Source organism: Macrosteles quadrilineatus, unplaced genomic scaffold, assembly GCF_028750875.1.
Source record: "Macrosteles quadrilineatus isolate MER2022 unplaced genomic scaffold, UCM_ALF_1.0 Scaffold_5__1_contigs__length_97177068, whole genome shotgun sequence".
NCBI classification, from domain to species: Eukaryota; Metazoa; Arthropoda; class Insecta; order Hemiptera; family Cicadellidae; genus Macrosteles; species Macrosteles quadrilineatus.
Genome location: NW_026542598.1, coordinates 90,196,726 through 90,211,720, shown reverse-complemented (window position 1 = coordinate 90,211,720; position 14,995 = coordinate 90,196,726). Strand labels below are relative to the sequence as shown.

General features: G+C 35.2%; 1 protein-coding gene across 1 annotated transcript in view; it reads left to right on the top strand.

The window, feature by feature from the left end:
- Window positions 1-14,995, top strand: part of LOC128994037 (calcyphosin-like protein) — a 145,295-nt gene that overhangs the window by 113,178 nt on the left and 17,122 nt on the right. The window lies entirely within an intron of this gene.

Sequence of the window (14,995 nt, the reverse complement as noted above, 5' to 3'; positions counted from 1 at the left end):
AACATATCAATTGTATGTGAAATCCAAAAATACTGTTTTTGTTTTACCAAAATACCCGATGTTGACCGATTCTTTTTTAACTACGAATGTTTTTCAACTAAATAAACATTTAACTTTAAGTACGCTTATCATTTGAAAATTAAATCATAAGTTAAATAGATGTCAATAAAAATAGACCGCAAAGTAATATTTTTGGGATAGATTTACATTGACCAAAGAATACTCTCAGAGTATAGTGATAATGTTCCCCGAGCAAAGCTCGGTCCCCAGGTACTAACAGATTAAAGACGTCCCAGTGTCATCTCCGTTGCGAAGCACAGGTACAGCAGCTGGAGATGGTAGGAAATAATCTGGCAATTTTATGGGATCATTTTGGTACAAATTCAGCCGGATAAATTGAATTTGTTTATTCTACAGACTGCGGTACTGCGGATAGGTCACTTCACTAGCACTAGAGGGCACTGAGGACCCGGACACAAGAACGTTATTTTATTATTGCTGGCCTCCTGATTAGAGAAGGCCTTCAAAAATTGTACATTGCACGATGCTCATGCAATGTAGACTCTTCAAAACAAAAGCACCGATTTAAAGGTAATGGACCAATTTACCAGAATACCAAGTGTGGCCAAATGTAATATCAAAGGACCTTGCGAGACTCCTTTCTTATTCCCGAAGAAAGAAACGCGAATACGTTATAAAATTAATTGAAATCCTAATTAAATATTAAACATGTCTCTACTTATCAGTTTTTGACTAAACTTAAATTATTTACACTTGTTGTATCACAGATTTAACGTTTTACAATGTCCACTCAAGGGTTTTTAGGTAACTTTCATATTACCCGACATCTAGCGGATCTCAACTCAACCACGTGGTTATAGTTGTAATGTGTACCGCCAGGCGCGACCTACGTTGGACATTGGAAGCGGAATTTGACGGTCTGAGTAGGTCTGCGCGGAAACAAACACAAGTAGTGCCATCGGGGTAGCGGATTTTTATCCCCCTGGAATTTTACCCCCTGGGCAAACGTGACGTCACAAACCAGGGGGTAAAATTCCGGCCGCGAACTGTTGAGTTTCGCGACATCAGCTCGATGGATTAAACGCGGAATTGAACATTTATTTTCACGGTTGTGAATTTAATCAGAACACATCAAATTATAAAAACCTAAAGTGTACGGCCCGGATTTTTACCCCCGGAATTTTACTCCCGGAATTTTACCTCCCGGAATTTTACCCCCGGAATTTTACCCCCGGATTTTTACCCCCGGAATTTTACCCCCTGTCCAGATATGAAGGGTGCACGGGAAAAACGATCATTGTCAAAATTTTTTTATAGATATTTACATGACAACAATGCTCTTGCATTGGACTATCACACAGCAGTTCAAAAACCAGCGAAAAATGATCGTAGTCAGAGTAAATCTCATTTGAATTCTAGCTATATAATGGAAAACCGATCATAGTCATCTAAAACAAGGGAATATCGATCATGGTCTTTGCGTGCCAGGGAAAAACGATCATAGTCGTCCATGTGTTGGCACTACTGTTTTGCAATAGAAATCATTATTAGTGAGTGAGTTGTTGTTATTATGCTTCACCTCTTTAATGTCCTGTATTCTTTAGTCCACTGTGTAACCCTAAAATAACAAGAAATGTATAACAAAGTCATTTTATTTAATTTTTTATTATTTCTTCACTGTGCTATATCAAAAACGCGGTCTATATTATGGTAAGAACAACGTATTAAAAGTGTACAGAAAAATACTATGTAATTACTGTGTAAAATGTATCAGTAAATCTCTGAATCCTCTGTGTTAAGCCAAATTGGAAAACAACGTAAGTCGGCTCACGGCTTTTCATACAATGATGTTAATGCGATGTAATACTTTACATCTTATTCATTCATAGGCCTTTTCACCGACGAGACCTTGCCGTCAGACCGTCACCTCGAGCAGTGGTGGACCAGGTGGGCGGTGGCGGTGGCGGTCGGTCGGCAAGGGTTAATTTTTCACCTTAATGTTGAGTGTTAAGATTAGTGTTGGGTGTTATTTTTGGCTATTAGTACAAAGCTCGTACCACAAACACAGACGAGAACTTAGCTCATGTTTGGAATAAATTTCATTCTCCAACAAATTTATCTATTATACAACCTATTTGACTAAATGAAATATTTATTTAAGTTGACTTTTACAACAGATTATCAGTGAAAGATTGGTATTTAATGTGTTTAATTATTTATTAAAAACACATCCAGTGCAGTGAAGTGTGGTGGTGACATGCAGCGCTACCTGTTGGTGTTGCAGTGAACTACGTAGGCTACTGCCTTACCGACAATCGACGAGCTTAGTAATGCCTCTAAGCTCTAATAAACAATGTACTAGTCGAGAAAGCTGGCTTGATGCGACGTACTTTAATCATAATATATGTATTATCTAACGTTTTTCCTACAGATTTTTGAAACGTTCAACGTGCTAAATGCAGTAAGTTAGTTGTCGCAAAACCTTAGAAGCAAACTAACTAACAACGTTTGTTCGTTTTTAGAAGGACTTTTTTGTCAAAGCAGGTTTAAAAAAATAACTTAAAAGACTTGATGTGCCTTAAAAACGGACTCAAATCTTCACTTGTAACTTGTTGACTTAAAAGGCTACATGTGTTTTATGTTGCAGCAAGCCTACGTGTGTTAAATTGTAGCCTTAACTATATAAGCTATTAGCAGAGTACCCGTCCTTCGTACGGGGTTGGCGTATAAGTATAAAATGCTTGTTGCAGTTATACTCGTGCTTTGCGTTTGCAATGGGAGAGGACACGTACGTTAAAAAAATGTGGTTTACTATAATTTACTGTACACTATAGAACTAGCACATCTACAATAGCCATAATGTTCAACCACTACACAATAGAACAATAGAAACAAGGACACAATAGGAAACAATAGATACAATGCAACAATAGAAAAAAATAAAAGTTCTCACAGCTTTTTGTTGTTCGAATTCGTGCCTTTGCAAAGTATTACCATAGATTAACCACAACACAAGAGAGTATGTTTTATCCATGGTATTACGATGACTTAAAACAGTCAAATGAAAGATAATGTAATCAATCACTCCACTCCAGTTATCGAAACTGAAAACGAACTCGTCTGAAAACAAATGCTCTTGTGCGTAGTGTTTACTATGAACAGCTGTTTTAGTTTGCAATTATAAATGATTCGTCTCCGTCTGTTTCAGTAAACAAATCTTTTCTTCAAAAGAAATACTTAGGGATTTTTATGGCCTGTGAGGCAAAGCCCGAGAAATTTTATTACAGGACTTTGTGAAAGGGGCGTCTATAAAAAAAATACTTAATTTTGACACATCGTTTGTAAAATCCAAGGAGTAGTGTTTCGTACAAATTGCATTCACTTATCATAAGGATTACAAATGTCACACTGCGCGAATTTGCTGTCTTTTAAATTAAAAGAATTTACTATCCGGAAATGTAATTTAATAGTCTTTCTTATTTGGGTTGTACAAATATTGATAAATGATTCTAGAATTTATGAAATACATACAAAAGAAAACACTAGCAACCGCACTCGCATGTAAACGTCAAACAAACTACAGCTACTTCGACTACTGAGAAACTACTAAACTACTAGTAAATTAATTCTCATCTTGCTTTAGTTCAGAAATAATTTCCCAAATCAATGTTTATTATTCTGGATTTGAAATTCCGTTTAGTTCAGAACTAGGGATGATTCAATTATTCGAAACCCGCTCTTTACGTAAATATTGTTGTTCAGTTCAATAAACCAAAATACAAGGATTACAAGATATCGTGGGAACAATCGGCAGTTGTAGAAGTAAAGGTTTATAATAACTACAATAAAAACTTTTAAAATGCTAAGCATCTGTTTATGTTGCGGCGTGTGTAGAGATAAAATATTTCATCCGCAATCAGCGCCCTAGTCTAAAACCATCTACAATGATAGAAATTTATAGGAAATTAATTTAAACAATCTTCAATTGTCAATGTGATTGCCGGGTTTATTGCTAATGTTTTAAACTTTTGATATTATAATTACGAAAAAATACTTATATTACAGATGGCCACAACAAATAACTACTTTATTTTGGTTAGTCTAGTTTGAAGTATTAGTATGTAGTAGGTACTGTATTTCCAGTATTGAAAATTAACATAGTACCGGATGTTCAACTTATCTTAAGTGATATTATTTACTTGTTGTGATGATAAGCCAATCGTTGAGCGTCGAACTCAGTTGAGACTGTTTGAATAATATTTTTGAAATTAACTTTTACAAAACCTAGACTATTACAAAACCTCCCACTCCCTTCATCATTCATCATGTGCATTTAGCGATTATAAGCCAATCGTCGACCTTGTACTTACCAAGGGTCGACTCTCGGCTTTTCAAACAATATTACGATATATTACAGTTTTCACCATACAGTGTTAAATAGAGCCAAGTAAAGTTACTATATGCACGAGATACACATAAATCACTGCGAGTGTCAAACAATGGAACAGCTTATTTACACTACTACCACGGTTATATACCAGAATGTTGTGAATTGCTTATAAATAAATAACTTGAGTATTTGTTTAACCAAGGATACATATGTTTATTGTTACTAATACAATTTTAAATTATTGATAATATTAACTTAACTACGATGAATTGAGAGTTCCACTGTAGTGTCATCTAGCGGTGAATAGACGTACTGTTGCGAACGACGATGTAAGTGCATCTAGCGGAGATTAGACAAACTGTTACGATCGTCGCTCTATGCGATCGGGATTATATTGGTAAATGTTATTAATTTACGAATGTTGAACAGCGTTTCAGCTATGGGAACGGAGTTTTATGGTATAAATAAAAGAAATAAGTACTTCAAAATCAGAAATTATTATTCTTACTTTCCTCTACCCGTTACGTGCAGAATAAGTGTACTCCTAGTATAATAAAAAGATAAACTATTTATCTATTTGCATATAGTCAACACATGAAGTATGTTCATGATTTTATGTTAAAAGATTAATAGTTTTGAGTGGAATCGAATATCGAAGCTATACTTTGTATTTTGTGTTTATGTTTTTCAGGAATCAACATTTATGTTTTTTAGTTTAGCAGCTCACGCTAAAAATTTACGTTTATTTCAGTATTCGTGGTTTCAATGTAATATAATTCGTTTAAAAACATAAGGTATAATTTCTGCAAAGTGTCACTGAAATGTTCATTTTCAAGTTGTTACATGTTGACCGTTGGTATATTTTATGATTATACGAGATGTCGTTTTCCTATCGAAAAAGATTTTCGGTTTTAGAAGAAAAATATAATTATGAACTATCTATCCCGAATGTTAAATTTTATTAAGATTTGTCGTAAGTTCATACTTCCAAACAATAAGTGTTTCTGTGATTTTTATTAGAAGTTGCGTTAATCCTATTCAAATGTACGAATGTTGATCATCTATCATCATGGACAAGTTAATTACATTATAAACAACGTAACACAACATTATAGGAGCATGTACACAATACAAAGGTAAAAATGTAGCGTAAAAATAGAAATTTCGGTTGGTAACGATTTAGGCTGTGCTGAAATTGAAACATTTATTATTTGTGATAGGTACGTTGAGTATGCATCAGCATGTAATGTTTATAAGCAAATCGTCAACCTCCAGAAAGTAAAAGTTATTCAATTATACTTATGAATTTTTGAATTGAATGATGAGTGTTTAAAAGTCAATCGTAGACCTATAGAAGAGGTGCGACTCTTAGCTTTTGGAAAACAACGCAAGTGGCAGTCTGACTGCAAACGTGGAAGCTTTCTGTGTGGTGATATTGTCAATGGTGGTGTGAAAGGACCGCGTAGGCGCATACTGGACGTTACAAACGCATAGCATGGTATAGCACTTCCAGTACGCCGGGCGGCCGGTGTGATAAAGGCATTGCATGTTATAAGCCAATCATCTACCTCACTAAGAGGTACGACTCTCGGCTTTTCAAATAAATTCAAAGCTACAACTGCACAGTGTTCTTCGTTCTTCGATTGTTGAGGTAATTTAAAGACGTTATATGCAAGAAATTCTCAAAGATCACTGCGAGTGTCAAACAATGGAACAGCTTATTTACACTACTACCGCGGTTATATACCAGAATGTTGTGAATTGCTTATAAATAAATAGCTTGAGTATTTGTTTAACCAAGGATACATATGTTTATTGTTACTAATACAATTTTAAATTATTGATAATATTAACTTAACTACGATGAATTGAGAGTTCCACTGTAGTGTCATCTAGCGGTGAATAGACGTACTGTTGCGAACGACGATGTAAGTGCATCTAGCGGAGATTAGACAAACTGTTACGATCGTCGCTCTATGCGATCGGGATTATATTGGTAAATGTTATTAATTTACGAATGTTGAACAGCGTTTCAGCTATGGGAACGGAGTTTTATGGTATAAATAAAAGAAATAAGTACTTCAAAATCAGAAATTATTATTCTTACTTTCCTCTACCCGTTACGTGCAGAATAAGTGTACTCCTAGTATAATAAAAAGATAAACTATTTATCTATTTGCATATAATAAACACATGAAGTATTTTCATGATTTTTATGTTAAAAGATAAATAATTTTGAGTGGAATCGATATCGAAGCTATACTTTGTATTTTGTGTTTATGTTTTTCAGGAATCAACATTTATGTTTTTTTAGTTTAGCAGCTGACGCTAAAAATTTACGTTTATTTCAGTATTCGTGGTTTCAATGTAATATAATTCGTTTAAAAACATAAGGTATAATTTCTGCAAAGTGTCACTGAAATGTTCGTTTTCAAGATGTGAAAACATGTTGACCGTTGGTATATTTTATGATTATACGAGATGTCGTTTTCCTATCGAAAAAGATTTTCGGTTTTAGAAGAAAAATATAATTATGAACTATCTATCCCGAATGTTAAATTTTATTAAGATTTGTCGTAAGTTCATACTTCCAAACAATAAGTGTTTCTGTGATTTTTATTGGAAGTTGCGTTAATCCTATTCAAATGTACGAATGTTGATCGTCTATCATCATGGACAAGTTAATTACATTATAAACAACGTAACACAACATTATAGGAGCATGTACACAATACAAAGGTAAAAATGTAGCGTAAACATAGAAATTTCGGTTGGTAACGATTTAGGCTGTGCTGAAATTGAAACATTTATTATTTGTGATAGGTACGTTGAGTATGCATCAGCATGTAATGTTTATAAGCCAATCGTCAACCTCCAGAAAGTAAAAGTTATTCAATTATACTCATGAATTTTTGAATTGAATGATGAGTGTTTAAAGTCAATCGTAGACCTATAGAAGAGGTGCGACTCTCGGCTTTTGGAAAACAACGTAAGTGGCAGTCTGACTGCAAACGAACAAGTGGAAGCTTTCTGTGTGGTGATATAGTCAATGGTGGTGTGAAAGGACCGCGTAGGCGCATCCTGGACGTTACAAACGCATAGCATAGTATAGCACTTCCAGTACGCCGGGCGGCCGGTGTCATAAAGGCATTGCATGTTATAAGCCAATCATCTACCTCACTAAGAGGTACGACTCTCGGCTTTTCAAATAAATTCATAGCTACAACTGCACAGTGTTCTTCGTTCTTCGTTTGATGAGGTAATTTAAAGACGTTATATGCAAGAAATACTCAAAGATCACTGCGAGTGTCAAACAATGGAACAGCTTATTTACACTACTACCGCGGTTATATACCAGAATGTTGTGAATTGCTTATAAATAAATAGCTTGAGTATTTGTTTAACCAAGGATACATATGTTTATTGTGATTAATAAAGTTTTAAATTATTGACAATATTAACTAAACTACGGTGGATTGAAAGTTAAACTTTGGTGCTACCTAGCGGTGACTAGACAAACTACCGTTGCGGACGACGACGTGAGTGCTAAATGGTGCTATCTAGTGGAAACGAGACGAACTAACGTTGCGGACGACGACTACCGTTGTGAATTATCATGTAATCGTAATTATCGGAGCTCAGGGACACGTGTTTACAACTTATGTTTCCAAGAAGCACTAGTTTTGGAAAAGAAAAAATTCACGTGCCATGTCATGAGAAAAAGGGTAATTTACAGATTTTCAAAATGGTTTTGCAAATACACCTAAAGAGACGATTTCGAAATTTCAGTTCATCCATTACATGATTTGGATCTTTGTGAATATTTTACAGTTTATTTTAATTCGATAAACACTTTAATAAATGCCACGAGGTACTGTTTTGTATGACGATGTTTACGTGGTAACAGACGGTGGAATGAACCTTAGACAACATTTTTGTCTATGGTGGAATATTCTTTGGTAAAACAAAAAATACTAAAACGAATGCAATCATTTGTGGTGATTATTTTACAAAAATATACAAAGAATACCTCAAGATTATATACATGTTTTACTATAGCCCACTAAACAACTATCTTTTGTTATGTTGTGTTATATTCATACTATATGTATTGGGTAGTATTAGGAGTAATTAGATTATAACCAGGAGTTCCAGAAGTTGCCTTTTTTAGAACAACTTTTAAGAAACAAATTCTCATTTTAACTCATAAAAATACTGGAAACCGTTTTAAATTTGTATTTTCTGAAAAGAATATTAACAATACAATACAAATACTCCACAAATAATTGAGGCAATAGTGAAAACTCCAAAATAGGCCTATTGAAAAATCTTGATATGTGAATACATAAACAGTTAGAGCTAGCCTCAACTTCAATTTTCAAACAAAATTTAAAAATATTAAAATTGTGTGATATAAAGTTATTTTTAAGTTCTGCTAATATATACAGTGAAAAATGTCCTTTTTCATACGTTAGATTTTTGACGACTAAGTGACAAACCTTAGTTATTAGTAAACAATTTAAAATTATTCGCGTACGAGGAACAGTTCAACACAATGGACAACGTTTAACAACCACAAAATATTTTATTGCATTTACTGAGTCGATTGTTTTCCAATCTCTTGGCAAGTTGGCACTTCAATATACATTATTAGCATCACAAACACAAATAACAATGAAGAATAAAGGAAAATATCACAGACCGTACTAGACTACCCTGTCTGTACATAGAACCAAGAAAAAAAGAATTTAAGCATCAACAGCTTCCAATGATTAGCCAGTGACGCATCTGGGACGAGGGAATGAGTACAAACACTTAAAAAAAATGTTTTTATCTCATTGCATTTCCGATTTACTGATTGAAGTAATTATTGGTTTGAGCTTTTGTGGCTTGTCCAAAGCTTGTTCCTGATGTAACTTTATTCTTATCATCTGCAATGTGTTGGTTAGTTTATCCTTTGTCCCGTGCACTACTGACCAGTGTGTAGAGCGTGTACAAGGGTGTACTGTACTGATAAAATGTATAGTGGCAGATATCATTATCGGAAACTACGACATTGCTGCATTGGGTTGGGCTGCCGACTGACCCACCAACTCACCTCAACTATAATAAATGTAAGGTAAAATTTGTCATTAGACAATTATTTCAGATGAATGAAAATATTCAATAACACCAGAGTTTGACCTGCAATGAAGTGTATGTAATCTTTACACAACTCTCTTGCTTATCTAATAATTTATAGTTAGAGTTTGACGGTAATGAAAACAATAATTGAACAATCAAAATTTTCTGAGACAAAAATTTAGACTGAATGGATCCAGGTCACAACATTTATATCAATTATTTAAAATGGGGACGCCACTATGTGCGCATTTTAACCCAAATATGAGTGTAGGATGAGTGGCGCGATCTTGTAGTCTTGTTAGTGACTAAGGCCGACATAATCCTTAGACACAGCTGTTAATTAATAGCCCATACAGCTAATGACAACTAAGGGACCTAACAGTTATAGTGGATCCTAGATCCGAACCACATTTTTGGCTTGGTATTAACGAATTCGTCTAATTGTCATGATAGTACTGCGGATAGTCGTAGTACTCACTAGTGCGGACTTTAATCCACACCAGAGAGTATCGCATCCACAGTGCATGCCTATTAATATCCACATTTCGTGACCTCCTAGTAGCTGGTTATAGGTTCTCTCTGCTCAACTACACCATTGGTATAAAACATTCATAAAACGTTTAGCAAAGTAAGTGTTGAAGTTAAGAGTACATATCGATGAACGACATGATGAAGAAGAAATGACGTAATACAGTAGCGGATGACTGAATAAGGACAATACGTCATAACAGCTGGGCGTAGTAAGGGCCCTCCCCTCCTGCCATAATGGTAAATGGTAAACGGTAACAGCATCAGTGAAGAGATCAAGCAGTCTCATATCTCTGATCTAAATAGGGAATGAAATGAACCGCACATTCTTGATGTAGTTGTGCGATGGACATTGTTGTCATTGATTGCACTTTTATGTCTCTCCCTGGTTAATTTTGAAGTAACTAGGGTATGAGGGAACTAAAGCCAGCACCGTGATAGTGTACAATTTATGGTGTAAAGTGTATAAACAGTACTCAACTCTTATCTGTCTCTAATCATTTAGTACAAAACAACTTCACAACGAACTAATCTCCGACTGCGTGCCTCGACCACATTACGGCAACAATCAATAATGTATCGTATCGACTACATCACCATCGATTATTTGGAACAGCATGACTACCACATCACAATTTATACAGAAATTGTGTAAACACTGAACACTGCAAAGCAAAAGTATTAATGAAGGAAATAGTATATTTCGTACCTAGGGTCGAAAATGAGGTTTTGCCGGCTCAAGACAGTTTTTAAGTTCGAGACGAAGTCGAGAACTTGAAACGATCGAGAGCTGCAAAATCATTTTTGGTCCGTGGTACGAACTTTTCACCACACTACTACTATTCACAATACTAATATTGAAAACTGATAGTCAACGCAACTTTAAGGTTACGTGAAGAAGTAATTTCAGGAATCAGCAAAAATGATAATAATAAGTTGCTAGGCAACGGTGAAATAAAACAATTCTATTGCAATGCTATGGATACTGTTTGTGTATTTAATATGCAAGCGGACAGCTGATTTTGCGGCACTAGGGATGTAAAAACCTGCTCGGTCCCCAAATGACGATGACAGCTGGCATGGCCTGCAAAACGTAACTTTCACCCTCTAATTAACGTATGTAACACAGCTAATAAGCTAATAATATCATAGTGTGGTGAAAAAATATTTTCGGAATTGTATATTTTACAAGGTTTGTTTTCCTGATTGCATTGTTCAAATGGGCAAAAAGAGCTCGAATAGGAAAACTATCGGTTTTTTTTTATTTATCGGTTACGATGTCAACAAAAAGGTTGAATTTGTAAAGTTGACTCGAAAGATTAGCTGTAAAAATAGTTCGAAGTTAAAAACCGATTAACTAAAATCAGCTGATTTTAGCCACATTAAATGCTCAAATAACAGCTAAGTAACCACCTTCTGTGATTCAGTTACTAAAGTGGCACAGCATGAATGTACATCTTTTGATGCTGAACCACAGGGACCAGTCACCATTTCTACCAAAGGATGTACTGGGCTACTTATTTATTTATATTGCTTTTAAAAGCTAGTTGCGCTTTAATGGGAACGGTCCAAACCCTGGTCTTTTTACTATCTAAGGTCGACCCCATTATGAATAGCATTATCGTTGAGCGACAAAAGTCACCTGGGTCCAATATTTATCGTATCCAACCAGCAAACTTTAAACTTGAAGTTGAACATAACCCGGCTACCGAGGCAATTATTGTTGTTAGACAGGCGTAGTAACAATTACAGGCCTCCAAGCTTATGAAAAATGTCAAACAAATGCGTTTTCTTCCAAAATCTTCTGCAAAAAAAACCTCATTTATTTCATACACTTGCAAAAAATTTTCACAAGCTTATATCAAAAGTGGAAGGGGTTGTTGCGAAAATAGGGAGTTTCGTAGTTCTCAACTTCCCCACCCATTAAAAGCACAGCTTTACATACAAACTGTACCATAATGTAACCCCGCGTGCTGTGAGGAATGATTTTTAATTCACGTGTTAATCATTCATGCACTTCAGTGACACGTCATTGAGTTATCATTGTAGAGCAAACGCGAACGTTGTCACAGTTAAATAAATTATGCATTTTGTGAGCGTGTTTTTTGCGGTTCTCATTATTGTAATGGCATTTTGTGACAACAATGAAACAGCGCAAGTGAATTTCTACGGATAATCAAATGAGTTTTCTATCATAGTCTATGACAGTACAATGGCCAAAATCTCCAATTGAGCCTGGTCACTTAATATCATTTTTACTTTATATCATGACTTGTAAAAATGTTGATCGGGTGGTGTTTAAAATGTGTCTTTCAACGTTTCTCGATGGAAACTAGGGGAAACGCTTCCCCATTCTGAATAACAACCAATGTCACCGACCGTTTACATTAACTTTCAAATAGATTTCTTTCTTTTTACACTAAGATCCTTTACACTTCCACACGTACGTAGTCATCGATGTATCGGGTACACTTCCATATCTGTTGGCACAAACAACCGACTGAAAATATCGATCGATACATCGATTATTCGATATATCGTTTGGTTAGTTAGGTAAGTTTAACCTAACCTAACTAACCAAACGATATATCGAATTAAACAGTCGAATAATCAATATTACTCATTCGGTTTTTTGTGCCAACATATATGGAAGTGTACCCATTATTTGCATGGTGGACTCGAAAGATGAGGTGTAAAAAGAGTTCGAAGTTATATGTATCGCATAGACAACGATAATCCAAATACTAGCCAAAGATATGTTATTAGATGCACAAATAAATGTGTATAATTGTATAGACTATTCATTCATTCAAATTTAGCCGAGTACTCTAAGCTAGTTGACATGTTATATGTTATGTTATGCTAGTTATGTTGTATATAGACCACATAAACCCTATTACCGTACGAAGACACTGTGTCTTGTCGCATATATGAATATGTTTAACAGACGACCTAGTATTTGCTAAGGTTGCGTTCTAAGAAAAACAAAAACAGGAGTGTCACTTTGAATAGCAGGGAGTTTTGTAAACAATTCATAAATTTAAATACATTTTATAGTTATTTACAAAAGACGTTGTAAAATGATTCGACCGAACTGCATAAAACTATTTTACACGAAAACAAGTCGCGACAACTTGGCGTTTGGAAATACATAGTTCTGCCTCAACATAAAACACCCATCCTAAGGTCCCAACAAACACTAACTTTCTAAGGTAAAGTAACTCTCCTTACGTTCCTAAGGCATAGAGAAGTGAGGCACAGAGGTACACTGAATGGTGACACTTAAGTGGTGTCTAGGGCAGTATTCAACACCACCCCTCACCCTCATCAACGCTCACTACTGGACGGAGGAAGATCCTGTGCTCACACTTCTTCTGTGCCTTGGGTGAGTTTCTACTATAAAATAATCAAAAATCTTTATAAATTTTATTCAGGTTGTACCTTAAACATATTAACAAGAACATAAACCATACATGTCAAATTTAGATTCATACACCAATCACATTACGGATATAGCAAATCAAGTAACAATACCAATGGGCGAAGCGGGCCGCTCTGGAACGCGACGATCCGCAGAGGATGATCTCGAGGCTGTTCAGAGAGAAGAATTGCATGATACAGGGTGGAAGCGAGAAGATAGGTCCAATCCAGACGAGTATCTGTTGGTTTATCAGGGATAGATCCATGGAAGAGTTGTGGAAAGAATTTCTAGGAGTTAGATATTGTTGTTTACGTTAGCAGATCTGTTGGAACAGCTGTTATTGGTGGTTTTTACATTGAATAGTGTAAGCGTAGACTAAATGTTTAATCTATGCTAAGGTTTTCTTAACGGTTTCATATATGAAACACGTTTTGGTTTGTGTCAGTTGTTGGGGTCGAATGATTGTGCTAACCGTATAATGTTACTTTTTTATTCCTTTGAAGATTTGGTAAAAAAGCAATAGCCTACAAAACACATTTTTGTAATGGAATGGTCTTTTAGCTTATGAGTGATTTTTGGCATTGCATTAAAAGCTTAGTAAATACAATTTTATTGATTTAGGGTGCGCTACCTCAGCTCGGAAATCTCAGCTCGGGCTTCAGTAACTATGTCGCGCCATTGAAGCGCCGCGGGAAGCGCTTGCAGACGTTCACGGCAACTGCCTTTGTAAATTATCCATACATGCTGGTAAAAAACAATGAGTGGGGTTTTACAGAACAGAGAACAATATATGCAGCCCTGGTATTACAATTTTAAAGTAACAATTCTATAATAAGTCAAAGCAGTTAAAAATTTTCATTTTTCGTCTACGTTGAAAAGAAGATTTTCGGTCTTATGGTTCAATAATAAACATTTTGTAGCCATCATATTTTAGATTCTCTTCAAAACGACGCCCTAATTTCGATTCTACGTGAAATGTAGCCTTTGGAAACACTGTTGCCCAGACCCTTGCGTTTACACGAAACGGCAGGAGAGAGGACCCTTATTGAGAATGCCCTGGATTAAGGTGACACAGTACTCCCTATCAGGGCTAGAGATATACAAGGGCTGGCTCACTCCTTTGATGTTGGCGGCCGCCGCTCCCTATCCCGCCCATGTTAAAATGACAGTTTTTAGGTACACATAACTTTTACAAATATTAACCTATCAACTTTAAATGTCTGTACTAAGTTTAATACATTATTACCAACAATAATGTGAAGCAAAAAAGTTTTTGAGCAAAATTAAATTGTTAGTATGATTTTAAAAATTTTATAAAATATTTTGTAATTTTTTAACATAAAATATTTTTTTATTTCAAAGATTTTTGGTTGTCATGGAAACTGATTCGTATTATTGTTCCTTATCATATGAGGAACACACACACCAATTTTTATTGAAATTGGATTATAATTGAGGAAGAAAAGTGTACCTGACTAAAAACCACTTGACTTTCAGAAAACGACAAAAGT